Genomic DNA, 16,055 nt, shown 5'->3' with positions numbered 1-16,055 from the left:
ATTCTACTTAAAAATTAGGCAGAAATAAGTCTGTGGCTAAATAAAGAAGAGGTAATATAGGTACAGTAGAGTAAATTAATGAAAGCTTTTTAATGCTAGAACTATAAATAGATATTGCTGTTAGATCATTGATTTATACATTATAAATTATATTAGAGACATACTATTTTGTAAACTAGAATGAAAAAATGAAAAGAGAAATCTAAGAGTTCAACAAATATATAGTAACAAATGCAAGGAAGAAATTAAAACACCCTGGACAAAACTGAGTTTGTGCCGATGAGCCTGTATTGAATAGGAAAGGTTTGGGCAGACCTGTAGCTAGTGATGGTAAAAGTGATTTTGATGTTGACTAATTTTTATCAATATCTACCACATGCCACTGCTGTATGTTGGTTTTAAACTGTTCTATTTCCAATATCTTATTTCTTTATATAAGAAAACTGAGGCTCAGTTATTTAAGGATACAAAGAAGAAAAGAGAAAGTTTTTTCTAGAACAGTATCTATATTGTAGTAGATAAATGCTGTTACCACTGACAGGAATGAAGATTTAGAGAAGAGGTTGAAGTTTAGATACTGAATTTAGTTTCTGAGAGAATACATTTTCTTGGCTATCAGAAAAACTCAATTCAATTTCACATTGAATGAGTTCTCCTAAAGAATTTAGATGTGCCTACTCAGCTTTGAGCAGACTTATTGGAGCAGAAGTAGAATTGTACTTACTTTAGAAAGATTATACTCAGTTCACTGTTTCTTAATATTCTTATCAAAATATTAACAACCATCTAACTAGAAAGATGAGTGTGAAAAAAATGAAGTAACAGCAGATGGATAAAAATCAAGAGTATTTAATATTTAAATGATTAGAATTATATTTTCAAAAAGAAATCATATATAATGCATTTTGGATTTATTATAATTTATAATTCATACTCTTGATTTCAATGCAAAAAAGATGACTTTTGGAAGTTATATATTATATGACTTTATATTATATATATGATATAATATCTTGCATATATTATAATTAGTGTACAATCTCAACTCTGTTAACTTTTGAAAGCCAAAATATTATTTTCCGGGATTACTAATAATACAACATATCCAATTGTATTAAGTTCATTTAGCATGAAGAATTTACTAAAAACTTCACACTGGGGTAATCTGCTAAAATCTGTTTTTTTCTATACCTAATATATAAGGTTCACATGTTAATTCAGTCATCCATTTTTATTGCTATTAATACTCGGCACCAAATTTGTCACTTGAACAACATTTTTTTTCATTGCGCATGAATAACATATAATATGCATATTTATATATAATTTTATTAGTTTACACTTATATTTTAAATGAATAATTACACAATTTTCACACATACTTCATTCTCTAGGCATTCTGAAACTGAACACCCTAACATTTGCTAATCCTTAGATATGCATTCTACTGATTTCTCACTACACAAAAAATAACATTGTATTCCATATCTTTTTTTTTATTCTTTAACACATTTATTGGGCCTGCCATATGTTTTATGCTGAACACCTTCCTGGGTACTAAAACTACACAGATGAATAAAACTCCTTAATTAATGGACTATACATTTACTCAAATAAATACACAAACCATTAAGTAAGATATATCATAAAGTTTGAATCAGAGATAGATGTAAATTGTAATGAATACATAGTAGAGTAGAGAATTGAGTCCATCTACAGAGAGAGTCATAGGGAAAGCATGAAGCAAGATTCAATCTGAGATAGCCACAACACAACCTTTGTGCCATCCCTCCTCTTTCTCCCATGTCTTCCACTCTGACTCAGACATGTAGTCTCACAAATGTTCCACACATGCTCCCCTCAGATGAATCTGATATGCAAGATACAACCTCTTTGTCACCAAGAACATGGACTGAGAGTACCTAGGTAGCATAATAGATGAAGACTGACTGTGCTGGCCACCATACAAGATAGTTGAGTTAGTGGTAGGAGAGATGTACAAGAATGATTTAGAACCAGATCTTAAAATATATAATTATTATTACATAATATCAGAGATTGAATATCAGTGGTTAATGTGTTGTAAACCATGTGATATGAGACAGATTCCTTTGAATGAGGCGGTAAAGTAAGGTGTATCAGGAACTATAGTAGATAAACATATTGAGAAGTTAACAAATCATCAAGGCCAACATGAAAAAAGGAAAAATAGCCTTTTGAAATCATGCTTTTATTGTGAAGTCATCAGAGGCTGCTAAACACATATAAGGATTTTTGTTATATTATCTATATTTTAGGTTTATATTATAAGATTACTAAATACTATATAGAAATTTAAGAGCATAAAGAAGAACTGAAATCTATTTTAAATTTTAAAGTTAAATGTACTTGCTGTTACTTAGCAAATGAATGACCAATAAATAATAAATAATTATTTTATCAGTTTTCTGTTCTTTTAATCTGTTTTAAAATAAATAAAAGATATATTTCATGTGGCTTTGTATTTTTGAAGTAAATACACTATAGTAGAAAAGTATAATTCTTTTTTTTTTTTTAATAAATTTTTATTAATGGTAATGGGATGACATTAATAAATCAGGGTACGTATATTCAAAGAAAACATGTCTAGGTTATTTTGTCATTAAATTATGTTGCATACCCCTCGCCCAAAGTCAGATTGTCCTCTGTCACCCTCTATCTAGATCTCTGTGCCCCTCCCCCTAATTCTCTCCCTCCCTCCCTCCAATGTCCTCCCTCCCCCCACCCCTGGTAACCACCACACTCTTGTCCATGTCTCTTAGTCTCGTTTTTATGTTCCACCAATGTATGGAATCATGTAGTTCTTGTTTTTTTCTGATTTACTTATTTCACTCCGTATAATGTTATCAAGATCCCATCATTTTGTTGTAAATGATCTGATGTCATCATTTCTTATGGCTGAGTAGTATTCCATAGTGTATATGTGCCACATCTTCTTTATCCAGTCTTCTATTGAAGGGCTTTTTGGTTGTTTCCATGTCTTGGCCACTGTGAACAGTGCTGCAATGAACATGGGGCTACATGTGTCTTTACGTATCAATGTTTCTGAGGTTTTGGGGTATATAACCAGTAGAAGAATTGCTGGGTCATAAGGGTTCTATTTTCAGTTTTTTCAGGAACCACCATACTTTCCTCCATAATGGTTGTACTACTTTACAGTCCCATCAACAGTGAATGAGGGTTCCTTTTTCTCCACAGCCTCTCCAACATTTGCTATTACCCGTCTTGTTGATAATAGCTAATCTAACAGGGGTGAGGTGGTATCTCATTGTAGTTTTGATTTGCATTTCTCTAATAACTAATGAAGCTGAGCATCTTTTCATATATCTGTTGGCATTTGTATCTCTTCCTGGGAGAAGTGTCTGTTCATGTCCTCTTCCCATTTTTTTATTGGATTGTTTGTTTGTTTGTTGTTGAGTTTTATGAGTCTTTGTAAATTTTGGATATTAGGCCCTTATCTGAGCTGTTGTTTGAAAATATCATTTCCCATTTAGTTGGCTGTCTGTTTATTTTGATATCAGTTTCTCTTGCTGAGCAAAAACTTTTTATTCTGATGTAGTCCCATTCATTTATCTTTGCCTTCACTTCTCTTGCCATTGGAGTCAAGTTCATAAAATGTTCTTTAAAATCCAGGTCCATGATTTTAGTACCTATGTCTTCTTCTATGTACTTTATTGTTTCAGGTCTTATATTTAGGTCTTTGATCCATTTTGAATTAATTTTAGTACACGGGGACAGGCTGTAGTTGAGTTTCATTCTTTTGCATGTGGCTTTCCAGTTTTCCCAACACCATTTGTTGAAGAGGCTTTCTTTTCTCCATTGTGTGTTGTTGGCCCCTTTATCAAAGATTATTTGACCGTATATATGTGGTTTTATTTCTGGGCTTTCTATTCTGTTCCATTGGTCTGAGTTTCTATTTTTCTGCCAATACCATGCTGTTTTGATTATCGTGGCCCTATAATATAGTTTAAAGTCAGGTATTGTAATGCCCCCAGCTTCATTCTTTTTCCTTAGGATTGTTTTGGCTATTCGGGGTTTTTTATAGTTCCATATAAATCTGATGATTTTTTGTTCCATTTCTTTAAAAAATCTCATAGGAATTTTGATGGGAATTGCATTAAATTTGTATATTGCTTTGGGTAATATGGCCATTTTGATTATATTTATTCTTCCTATCCTAGAACAAGGAATATTTTTCCATCTCATTGTATCTTTTTCGATTTCCCTTAACAATGCTTTGTAATTTTCATTATAAAGGTCCTTTACATTCTTTGTTATGTTTATTCCTAGGTATTTTATTTTTTTTGTTGCAATCGTGAAGGGGATTATTTTTTTGAGTTCATTTTCTAATATTTCATTGTTGGCATATAGAAAGGCTATGGACTTTTGTATGTTAATTTTGTATCCTGCGACCTTACTGTATTGGTTTATTGTTTCTAATAATCCTTTTGTGGAGTCCTTCGGTTTTTCGATGTATAGGATCATATCATCAGCAAAAAGTGATACCTTTACTTCTTCTTTTCCGATATGGATGCCTTTTATTTCTTTGTCTTGTCTGATTGCTCTGGCCAGAACTTCTAGCACCACGTTAAATAAGAGTGGAGAGAGTGGACAACCCTGTCTTGTTCCTGATTTAAGGTAGAAAGTTCTCAGTTTTATGCCGTTTAATATGATGTTGGCTGATGGTTTATCATATATGGCCTTTATCATGTTGAGATATTTTCCTTCTATACCCATTTTGTTGAGAGTCTTAAACATAAAATTGTGTTGTATTTTATCAAAGGCCTTTTCTGCATCTATTGATAAGATCATGTGGTTTTTGTTTTTTGTTTTGTTGATATAGTGTATTACGTTAACCGTTTTGCGTATGTTGAACCATCCTTGAGATTCTGGGATGAATCCCACTTGATCATGATGTATTATTTTTTTAATATGTTGTTGTATTCGGTTTGCCAGTATTTTGTTTAGTATTTTAGCATTTGTATTCATTAGAGATATTGGTCTGTAGTTTTCTTTCTTTGTGCCATCCTTGCCTGGTTTTGGTATGAGGGTTATGTTGGACTCATAAAATGTGTTTGGAAGTATTACTTCTTCTTCAATTTTTTGGAAGACTTTGAGTAGAATAGGAACCAAGTCTTCTTTGAATGTTTGATAGAATTCACTAATATAACCGTCTGGGCCTGGACTTTTATTTTTGGGGAGGTTTTTAATAGTTTTTTCTATTTCCTCCCTGCTGATTGGTCTGTTTAGGCTTTCTGTTTCTTCATGACTCAGTCTAGGAAGGTTGTATTGTTCTAGGAATTTATCCATTTCTTCTAGATTGTTGTATTTGGTGGCATATAATTTTTCATAGTATTCTACAATAATTCTTTGTATATCTATGATGTCTGTGGTGATCTCTCCTCTTTCATTTTGGATTTTATTTATTTGAGTCCTGTGCCTTTTTTCCTTGGTGAGTCTTGCCAAGGGTTTGTCAATTTTATTGATCTTTTCAAAGAACAAGCTCCTTGTTTTATTGATTTTTTCTATAGTTTTCCTGTGCTCTATTTCATTTATTTCTGCTCTGATTTTTATTATCTCCTTTCTTCAGCTGGTTTTGGGTTGTCTTTGTTCTTCTTTTTCTAGTTCCTTAAGGTGTGAAGTTAAGTGGTTTACTTCGGCTCTCTCTTGTTTGTTCATATAGGCCTGAAGTGATATGAACTTTCCTCTTATTACTGCTTTTGCTGCATCCCAGAGATTCTGATATGTCGTATTTTCATTTTCATTTGTCTGTATATATCTTTTGATCTCTGCGCTTATTTCTTCTTTGACCCATTCATTTTTTAGAAGTATGTTGTTTAGTTTCCACATTTTTGTGGGTTTTTCCCCCTCTTTTTTGCAGTTGAATTCTAGTTTCAAGGCTTTATGATCAGAGAATATGCTTCGTACAATTTCAATTTTTCTAAATTTGCTGATATTGTCTTTGTGGCCCAACATATGGTCAATTCTTGAGAATGTTCCATGTACACTAGAGAAAAATGTGTACTCTGTCACTTTGGGATGAAGTGTCCTGTAGATGTCTATCATATCCAGGTGTTCTAGTATTTCGTTTAAGGCCACTATATCTTTATTGATTCTCTGTTTGGATGACTGATCTAGAGCCGTCAGCGGTGTATTGAGGTCTCCAAGTATGATTGTATTTTTGTTAGTTTTTGTTTTAAGGTCAATAAGTAGCTGTCTTATATATTTTGGTGCTCCTTGGTTTGGTGCATATATATTAAGGATTGTTATGTCTTCTTGATTCAGCTTCCCCTTAATCATTATGAAATGACCATTTTTGTCTCTGAGTACTTTTTCTGTCTTGTAGTCAGCATTATTAGATATGAGTATTGCTACCCCTGCTTTTTTTTGGGTGTTGTTTGCTTGGAGTATTGTTTTCCAGCCTTTCACTTTGAATTTGTTTTTATCCTTGTTGCTTAGATGTGTTTCTTGTAGGCAGCATATAGTTGGATTTTCTTTTTTAATCCATTCTGCTACTCTGTGTCTTTTTATTGGTAAGTTTAATCCATTTACATTTAGTGTAATTATTGACACTTGTGCGTTCCCTATTGCCATTTTATAAATTGCTTTCTGTTAGTTTTGTATCTTGTTTGATTCTTCTCTTTTGTTTTTCTATCATTTGTTTTTGTTTGTTTGTGTTCCATACTTCTTTCCTCTGTTGCTACCTTTTTTAAGTCAAGTGTTTTTGTGGTGGTTTTTTCAAGGGTGGTTACCATTAAGTAATGAAAAGGGTACCTACCATATTCATTGTAGTACCCTATCTTATGCGTATTTCTGCACTTCATCATCCTTTGCTACTGTTAATCTCCATCCTCTCCCCCCTTTTTTTCCTTTGTTGTCACAGTTTAAGTTTGGTTTTATGGTGTTCTTCTTGGAGCTGTTACTTGTGATGTTGTTTTCTTTTGTTCTTTGAATCTGGTTGGAAAACCCCCTTTAGTATTTCCTGGAGTGGGAGCTTTCTGCTGATAAATTCTCTCATCTTTTCTGTATTTGTGAATGTTTTTATATCTCCTTCATACTTGAAGGATAGCTTTGATGGGTATAGTATTCTTGGCTGAAAGTTCCTCTCTTTCAGGGCTTTAAATATTGGGGTCCACTCTCTTCTAGCTTGTAGTGTTTCTGCTGAGAAATCTGATGAAAATCTAATAGGCCTTCCTTTATATGTTGTACTCTTCTTTTCCCTGGCTGCCTTGAGAATTTTTTCTTTGTCATTGGTTTGTGTCATCTTCATTATGATGTGCCTTGGAGTGGGTTTGTTGGGGTTAAGAAAACTCAGTGTTCTGTTTGCTTCTTGAATTTGAGGCTTTAGTTCTTTCCACAGGCTTGGGAAGTTCTCGTCTATTATTTGTTTGAGTATATTCTCTATTCCATTTTCTTTCTCTTCTCCCTCTGATATACCTATTATTCTTATGTTATTCTTTCTGATAGAGTCAGACAATTCCTGTAGGGCTTTCTCATTTTTTATTATTTTTGAGTCTCTTTCTTCTTCTCTCTGTTGTGCCTCAAGTAGTTTGTTTTCTATTTCACTAATCCTATCTTCAATCTGGGGTGTTCTGTTAGCTAAGCTTGTTACCTCGTTTTTCAGCTCGTGAATTGAGTTTTTCATTTCTGTTTGATTTGTTTTTATAGTTTCAATTTCCTTGGTAATATATTCTTTGTGTTCATTGAGTTGTTTTCTGATCTCCCTAAATTACCTTTCTGTGTTTTCTTGTATATCTCTGAGTATTTTTAAGATTTCTATTTTAAATTCTCTGTCATTTAGCTCCAAGGTTTCCAATATGTTGTCTTTTCTCCATAGATTTTTCCACATCTATTTGTGTTACCTCTCTTTCTTTTGTATCCATAATATTCGATTTCCTATTTCTTATTGGCATCTGAGGGTGGTCTTGTTGATATCACTAATTAGAATTAATGAAGAGTAAAAACAAAACAAAAAAAAAAAAAAAAAGGTAAAACACACACACACACAAAAACAGTAATAATTTATTATTTCCCCCTTTTTTCTTTCTTCTCTTTCCCTCCTCTCCCCTCCTCAGGGAAATATCGTGATGACCTGTGAATTATATTATGCTAAATGGAACAAAAACTGCCTATAATGGAGGGCCTGATTTGGGGTGAAGAGTTCAAGGGGCAAAAAAAGGGAGTAGGGACCTACTAAATGCAAAAAAAAAAAAAAAAAAAAAAAAAAGGAATAAAATCTTAGACAAGCATAAGATGATTTGCTTGTAAGTGATGGTCGACTAAGGATATAATGAGAGGGATAAGAGGGAACCAGAAAAAAGGAGAAAAAAAAGAATAATAAAGAAGAAAAAAATAAAAATAATAAGTAAAAATCTGTTGTATTAAGTAGAGCGAAGACTAAATACAATGGAGACCTTGGGTTGGGAGGAATGCTAGTGAGTTAAAAAGCAACGTAAAAAGTACCCAAACTGCCACAAAAATAAACAAACAACAACAACAAAAAAAACAAAAGCAAAAGCGAAAAAGAAAAATAAAACCAAAAAAAACCCTTGAGTCCCAAATTAACTAATTTGTTCGTGATTGAGGATTAAATGGGAGGAAAAGTTAAATGAGAAAAGAAAAAACGAATAGAAAGGAAAAAATAAGAAAAAGAGAAAAATGAAGGAAGAAAAAAAAAGGAAGAGAAGAAAACAAAATAAAGCAAAATAAAAAAAAATAAAAGAGGAGAGAGTGAGAGTTAAGTGTTTTGGAGTATAACCTTAAAGGAGGGTGAGGATGAAGAAGAGAAATAAAATGTAACACTCATGGGTAGTGTAGTTCAAGAAAAGGGAAGCATAAGATGGGCAGAGAATAGAAGGACCGAGGTGGAGAAAATAGAAATAATAATGATAAAGGCAATAAGATAGAAGAAACAAACAACAACAACAAAAAATTAGTGGAACAAGTTGTAAAGTCTGTGGATTTTTCTTGATTTTGAGAGGTTAACTTCTTCCTTTTTCTTTTCTCTCCCTCTTCCTGGTCGGTGACTCTGTATCCCAGGCTCTGCCCCTGTGTCACCCTTAGGTAGGGATTTGCAGTTGATGGGATTTTATGGCAATGTCCTATAATTGGCTTTAGTCTTGCTGGTAGTCAAGGCTTGTTGGCGTTTGCAGGGTCCAACGATGAGAGAGTTTGCTTTCCTGGAGTCTCTCTCCTAGTCCCCCCTTCCTGTATTAGCAGCCTGGTGATCCAGCTATAAGGCTGCAACTGCTTCTGCCTGGGGAGTAAGAGGCTCAAAGAGCTAGGAAATCCCCACTCTATCCCCACTCAGCGCAAGGCTTTGGGAAAGGCTCTGGCAGTCAGAGCCTCCAGTGTAATCAGGCGGGGGTGGGAGTCAATTGTTGTCAAGGTGACTGTTCAGCGCCTAGCATTCAGTTGGACCACTCAACCCAGGCTTTCCACACTTTGTAGCCTGTTTTGGCTGGGAAGAAGAGGCACTAGTCTCTGCTTGTGACTAGTGTAGTATAGATCTTATTATCTGCCAAATCCCTCTTGTTAGCGTTTATCCCTGAATATGGAGGTTCTATCAATCAGAAGTTGCCCCCGCCCCTTTAGCGAGAGGCTCTAAAAAATATCACGCCTCTTGTCTTGGATCACTGAACTGAGAGAGATCTTATCAATTAGAACCCGTGGGTGCGCAGATTTCATGGGTTAAGCTAATTTCAGTGATTGGGTCCGCAGCTGTGCTCCCGAAGGTATTTCAGGCTGCCTGCGTGCCCCTCCCCCAAAGCTTGATTGTTAGCTTGAATGGCTGGGTGAGGTGCCCCGCCCACGGAGAGAATCTCCCAAGTAGGGAAGACCGCCCTGGCGCGCCTCTCCCGCTCGCCCCGCCGCTGGCGGCTGGGGCACATCGGGCGTAGGATAATGGGGCACCCTGGGTGTGTGGGCCAGTAGGGCGCTCTGGGTTCGTGGAATGCCCAGGGCACGCGCGCGAATGGGGTTCTCCGGGCACCGGTGGCTGGGGACTCTCACTCGCAGTGCACGGGCCGCTGGGAATGCTAGCGGTGCTCGCTCTGTAACCCGACCGGGCGCGCGCCGGCGGCTGCTCGCCGCTCCCGAGTGTGGGCTGACTCACCACAGGCACACTCCCTCCGCGGCTTGAATGAACGTCCCTGAGGTAATTAACTTCTTTCAGTTTGTGTGGAACTCCGGAATGCTCTGAGGATAAATTTTTCTGTTTCTAGTTGATAAATTTGTTGTGATTTTGGGCAGATCTGTCGGATGCGCTGCTCACGGCGCCATTTCCGTGACGTCACTCTCCGAAGGTGATAATTCTATATGCTTTTTTTAACAAGAGCATTTGTAAAAGTGCAAAATATATTTAAAATAAAGTTTTCTTTTATTTCTTTTCAAGAATTGATTTGTTGATATTTAGAGAAATAATCATGTAAAAAAATGCTTCAGAAAAAAAATATATAAAACCTTTGGTTATCTGCTAGAAATGGATTTATTATAAAAGCTCCAGATTCAGAGTCAGGAGTCCTGGGTTTGAATTCAGACTCAATCATTAATTAGTCCTGTCACTTACATTCAGTTCAAATGATTAGAAAAGTAAAAAAGTACTAATTAAATTAAGGTTTTGTGTTTGTTTGTTTTTTAGATAAATAAATGGTTTCAGAGTTTACAACCTGAGGGCTATTTGCACTCTGATAGTGTTTAAGAAGACTGAGAAGGATGTGAAAACAAAGAAATAAATCTCTAATAACTGAGTTCAGAAACCATAACAGGTTGCAGGGTATAAATTTTGCACAGCTGTCCTTCCACATAAAATAGCTATGTGGATGGGCTCTGGGTTCTGCCTCCTTATTAAGGTCATTCCTAATAATAGATTAAGCTTGGATCATAAGTTAACAAAGGCAATAGCTGGCAGCTGGAAGTCATTTTCAGGCATGTGTTTAATACCAATCACTCTTTAGTTTAATCTAGTGATTCAGTTATTATTTTCTGAACCTCCTTATTAGTAAACAGCTAAATGCTTTTCCCATTATTTTTCCATTATGACACTAAGAAAATATGAATACTAAGCTGTTTATATTGAAAAAAGTAATACATAAATGTCTAGCAAATAATTTTCAAACAACTCTGAAAATACCATCCAGTATTAACTCATAATGTGTCTGTATTATCCTTCTAATATTCAAAGACCAATTTTACAAATAAAAGTATGCCCCTTTTATCTGCATTTCCAAAAGTATAACATGCTTTTATAACCAGAAATAATGTCTATCAATAATTTTGTATATAGCTACTCAGGCCTTAGTTTTTATAGTATATTTAATTATCAAAAACCTAGAAACAGACTCAGGCACAAATTAGAGAAAGAAAAATGGACTCTGTGAAATCACAGGGGGACAAAAACCTTTGAACCACATTATAATTATATATTTGAAAAGGAAAATTTTAACATTTTTCAAAATAAAAACTAGATAAAAAAATTAAACAATGCAACTTAATTTTGCATTAGTAGTTGTAAAATTTTTCTTAAGTAATTCAAGAAGAGCAAAACTCAACATTACTGATAAATGTGATTACATAAAGATTTAAAACAGTACAATTTTTAACATGAATTTTATAAAAATATTTCACATATGTGAAAAAGAAATGATGGTAAGAAAGCCATGTAACATTCTATGTTTTGATAATTACTACATAACACATGTACATAAACTAAAGCACTGTAGAATTCATGAGAGGAAATGGAACAGAGGAAGTCAATGCTTTCTCTGGATCAACTCCTACTTATACCATCCCAGTAACTGATTAAAGGCTTAATTCTTTCATATTTTTTAAGGCCTCCTTATTTTTCTGCCTCTTGACCCAGGACTCATGAAGTTATTTAGAACTTTCTAATTTCTTTTTCTGTAATAAATTTAAGAACCATATTGTCAAGCTATAAAAATACACAATCAAAACTATAGGCTCAATGGTAGAGCATCGGCCTGGTGTGCAGAAGTCCCGGGTTCGATTCCTGGCCAAGGTACACAGGAGAAGTGCCCATCTGCTTCTCCACCCCTCCCCCTCTCCCTCCTCTCTGTCTCGCTCTTCCCCTCCCACAGCCAAGGCTCCATTGGAGCAAAGTTGTCCTGGGAGCTGAGGATGGCTCTGTAGTCTGTGCCTCAGGTGCTAGAATGGCTCTGGTTGCAACAGAGCGACACCCCAGTTGGGCAGAGCATCACCCCCTGGTGGGCATGCCGGGTGGATCCCGGTTGGGTGCATGCAGGAGTCTGTCTGACTGCCTCCTCGTTTCCAACCTCAGAAAAATACAAAAAACAAACAAACAAACAAAAAACTATTAACTTTATAATAAAAAAGAAGACATTATCCAGAATAAAAAAGACATCTTTCTCCCGTTTATTTTTCATCCATCTAATAATTTATATGTCTATCATACATCATTACTGTCTATCTCTATCAATCTATATCTATCCACATATATAACTATATAATTATTTTACTTTATTTTGTTTATATGTAAATTTCTAAATTTCTGTAAATAAGTTAGCCAATCAAATATTCAAGTTAAACATCACTGTTTATAGCACTAACTTATATTCTATATATATATAAATAAACATGGAAAGAAAACCTGTGAAATTTGGATTCAGAAAACTTTGGTGGGAATCCCACATTATCTTTCCAACTTTGGATAATTTGCACAGCCTTACTAAATCACAATTCACTTATCCAAAAAATTAGAATATGATCTAATACCTAATTTTTATAAATAAAAAATTAAATTATAAAAATGTACACATAGCACGTCACTATGGAGGTTCAGGATATTATTTTCATGTTATGGCAGAATCCAAACACATATCTCTTATAAAAACCAAAAGTTCCATGCAGTGTCACGAACATTTTCTGTAACAGTTTATTTCCTTGGAAGCTACTTTACATCATCAACTCAAGATGTCCCAGTTGACTTGTCCATCATCTTGAATCCATCCTTTGTGAAGGTGAACTTGAGAGAGAAGGAAAAACAAGAATTCAAAAAAGGGAAGCTATTGGATTGCTCTAAACCTTGCTCAAATTACAGAGGGTTACAATCAACGATTTTTTTGAGGATCAAAGCCAATGAGAAAAATAGGCAAGCTAACATGTATATGTGACAGCCAGAATATGTAACAGCACATTTGGTTCTCAGATTGTGTGCCAAGGTACCCTGGGCATCACAGAAGACTCACAGCGTACTTTAAAGTTTTAAGAGAATCACAGCAACATTTCTCAAAAACTACACATATTAGTATTATTAAATGGTTTTGTTTAATATATTTCAGTTACAAATTTATTTTTTCTACAAAAACTGCAAAAATTTTACTGAAAAACCATGGATGTTCTGAAAGAAGAAAGCTTGATTAAAAGTACAATAAAAAATAACTATATATCATCAGGGATGCCAAACCTTAGAGTAGGCTGGGCAAGGGTGACTATTTTACATATAACTCATGCCTCTATTGCTTCAGGTTCTTTGATTTTCCCTAGAGGTTGACTTAAAGATACTACATGTGATTTCACCTGTGATGTAGATGACAACCTGTAACAACCAATTGTGTCTAGTTTTTCAGATTAAAATGCCATCAATGCCATCATCATAACGTGTGGTGTTTATGGAATATATTTTTTTTACAGAATAAAACCCAATTAGGTCAAATTCATGCTGTGATGATAGATTTATTTACTCTTGGAATATTTGAAAACAAAACTAATCTAAAAATATAACCTTTTTCTCTTTCTCATATATCTTACCCCTTTAGAGTTTAATTTTCTCTCATCAAAAACTGAATGCCATAACTAGTTTATTTTAAATTTATTAACTTAACATTATATGTCATTTCTTTCTCCTATATTATAAATCATTGCTCCCCACTTTCCAAATTCCAACTCTTATTAGTACTTCCTCTCAAAATGTATGTTTGCATACATTTTCCTAAGTGTTTATCTTATTATAAATGAGTCATTTTATAATATTTCCATCTGTCTTATTGTATGCATTTCCCCATATATTATACTGTTACCACATTATAGTCATAAAGAAAAATGACACCCTTCATATTTCTTTATAATAAATTACAGAAAATATCAAATGGTTCAATCACTTATCTAAGTGTCATCTTTTTTCACCAGTTCCATTTGTTACATCCAAAAAAAAAAGCTCTTAAATTTTATAAATATTTTATGTGTTCAATTAAAAAAAAACAAAACTGTTAACATATTCTCTAGCTGTATGCCTATTTTGTGATTTTCTTTTTAGTTTCTAGTAGTTATATTGGATGATTGCTGTATAGTTTTGTATATGTCATAGTTTAGTATTCCTTTAAAGAGAAGCTCTACCTGCAAATGTTTAGTAGATAAAGGATTTCATTATTTCATAGGATCTCATTCTATCTAACTTTCTAAATAAAAAGAGGTCAATGATATTGGTTTTGGGGGACATCAATGCCCTCGTCCAGTAATTCCAAATTTTTTATTTACATTTCTAACTCTAAGGACAAATGTAATAAGTGCTCTCTTGTCCCCAAAGAAAGCAAATCATGTCATATCCCTTGTTAGCTTACTTATATCTAGTTATTACCCTGGTCCATCCATAGCTTACTTCCAGTTCTGTGTACAGCAGGGTTAGTTCCAGGCAGCCCAGTATTAGACATATATGTTCATAATAAGTTTCTTGTTTAAAATGCATCACAACAAATATTTGTTCACAAAGTGCAATGTGGGACACAGTAATCTTCACCAAGTTATGTTAGACACATTCTGAAGGGCACTTACATAACTATCAGCAATGTCAAACTCTGCCACTAATAATGCTCTGAAGGTTTTCTGTGTTGGGTAGAAAAATTTAAGTTACCATAGCAACCTATCAATAAAGAGCAAAACAAACTCTGTAGAACAGAGAGAGCAAATATGGTGAAAGACAGACACAATATGCTATTTTTAAACCACCACAATAAAGTAGAAGCAACTGATCACCTAACTTTTATTCTGCTCTTTCTGATATCCACTGAGTTTAATTTCAGCTCCCGTATCATTAAGAAAATATCAATACAATATGAATTCTAATTATGGATAAAACTAATACTGTTTACTTTTATAACATAATTCTCAATAAGCTGTATTTATTATTTATTATTCAAAATATACAAAAGGAAACCATGAATGTGGTGGATTTTTTCAACTATAGTGTCCTAATTGGTAATAATATTATAATTAACATTTCCATTTTGTCATTCATGTAACTTTTCTTACTGTTTATTTTGGGGGACTCTTCATGAAAAGGACCTAAATTGCACTTAAAATTTTGTGTTTTTAACTAATGTTTAAACACATAGAACAGTTACCTGTTTACATCATCTGTACTTTACTACCATATTCAGATACAACTCAGCATTCAGACACAATGGAGATGTCACATTTGCCTTTGCAAGCGGATATTAACAGCAGTATAGTTTCAGAAAATAATACAAGTAAAATAAACATAAACACTGTCACTAATAGTATCTAATATTCATGGTTAAAAATAATCCTAATAATACTGTTAATAATCCACAGAAAGCTGAAGGTGAAAAATAGCCATATTTGCATAAACAAAATACTTAATCCTCAGTGCTTCTACTAAATTAATAGAAATTCACCAATGCTGATATGTGAACTAATTAATTTTTGATACATCCCAATATTAATTAGCAATATTTATAATAAATAACATTTATCATTTAGGGATATGCTGATGAAAATCCTGGTGAGAGGTCTGCATTTAATAAGGATGGATAATAAGGATGACTTTTATTATATAATCATTTTGTAGCACATCTCTTACCTATTTATACAAGGAAATCAGAAGAACAACTTCATAATATCTTTTTATACATTGACAAGTACAATAAATTATTTTCCTTGAGATAAAACTCACAGATTTTATAAAATTTTAATAAGAGACAGAATCAATTAACTTTACAATATGTAACATAATCTGTAGAACA

This window comes from Saccopteryx leptura, chromosome 2 (assembly GCF_036850995.1).
Source record: "Saccopteryx leptura isolate mSacLep1 chromosome 2, mSacLep1_pri_phased_curated, whole genome shotgun sequence".
NCBI lineage: Eukaryota > Metazoa > Chordata > Mammalia > Chiroptera > Emballonuridae > Saccopteryx > Saccopteryx leptura.
The sequence above is the reverse complement of the archived record's forward strand: the minus strand, read 5'-3'. Positions refer to the sequence as shown.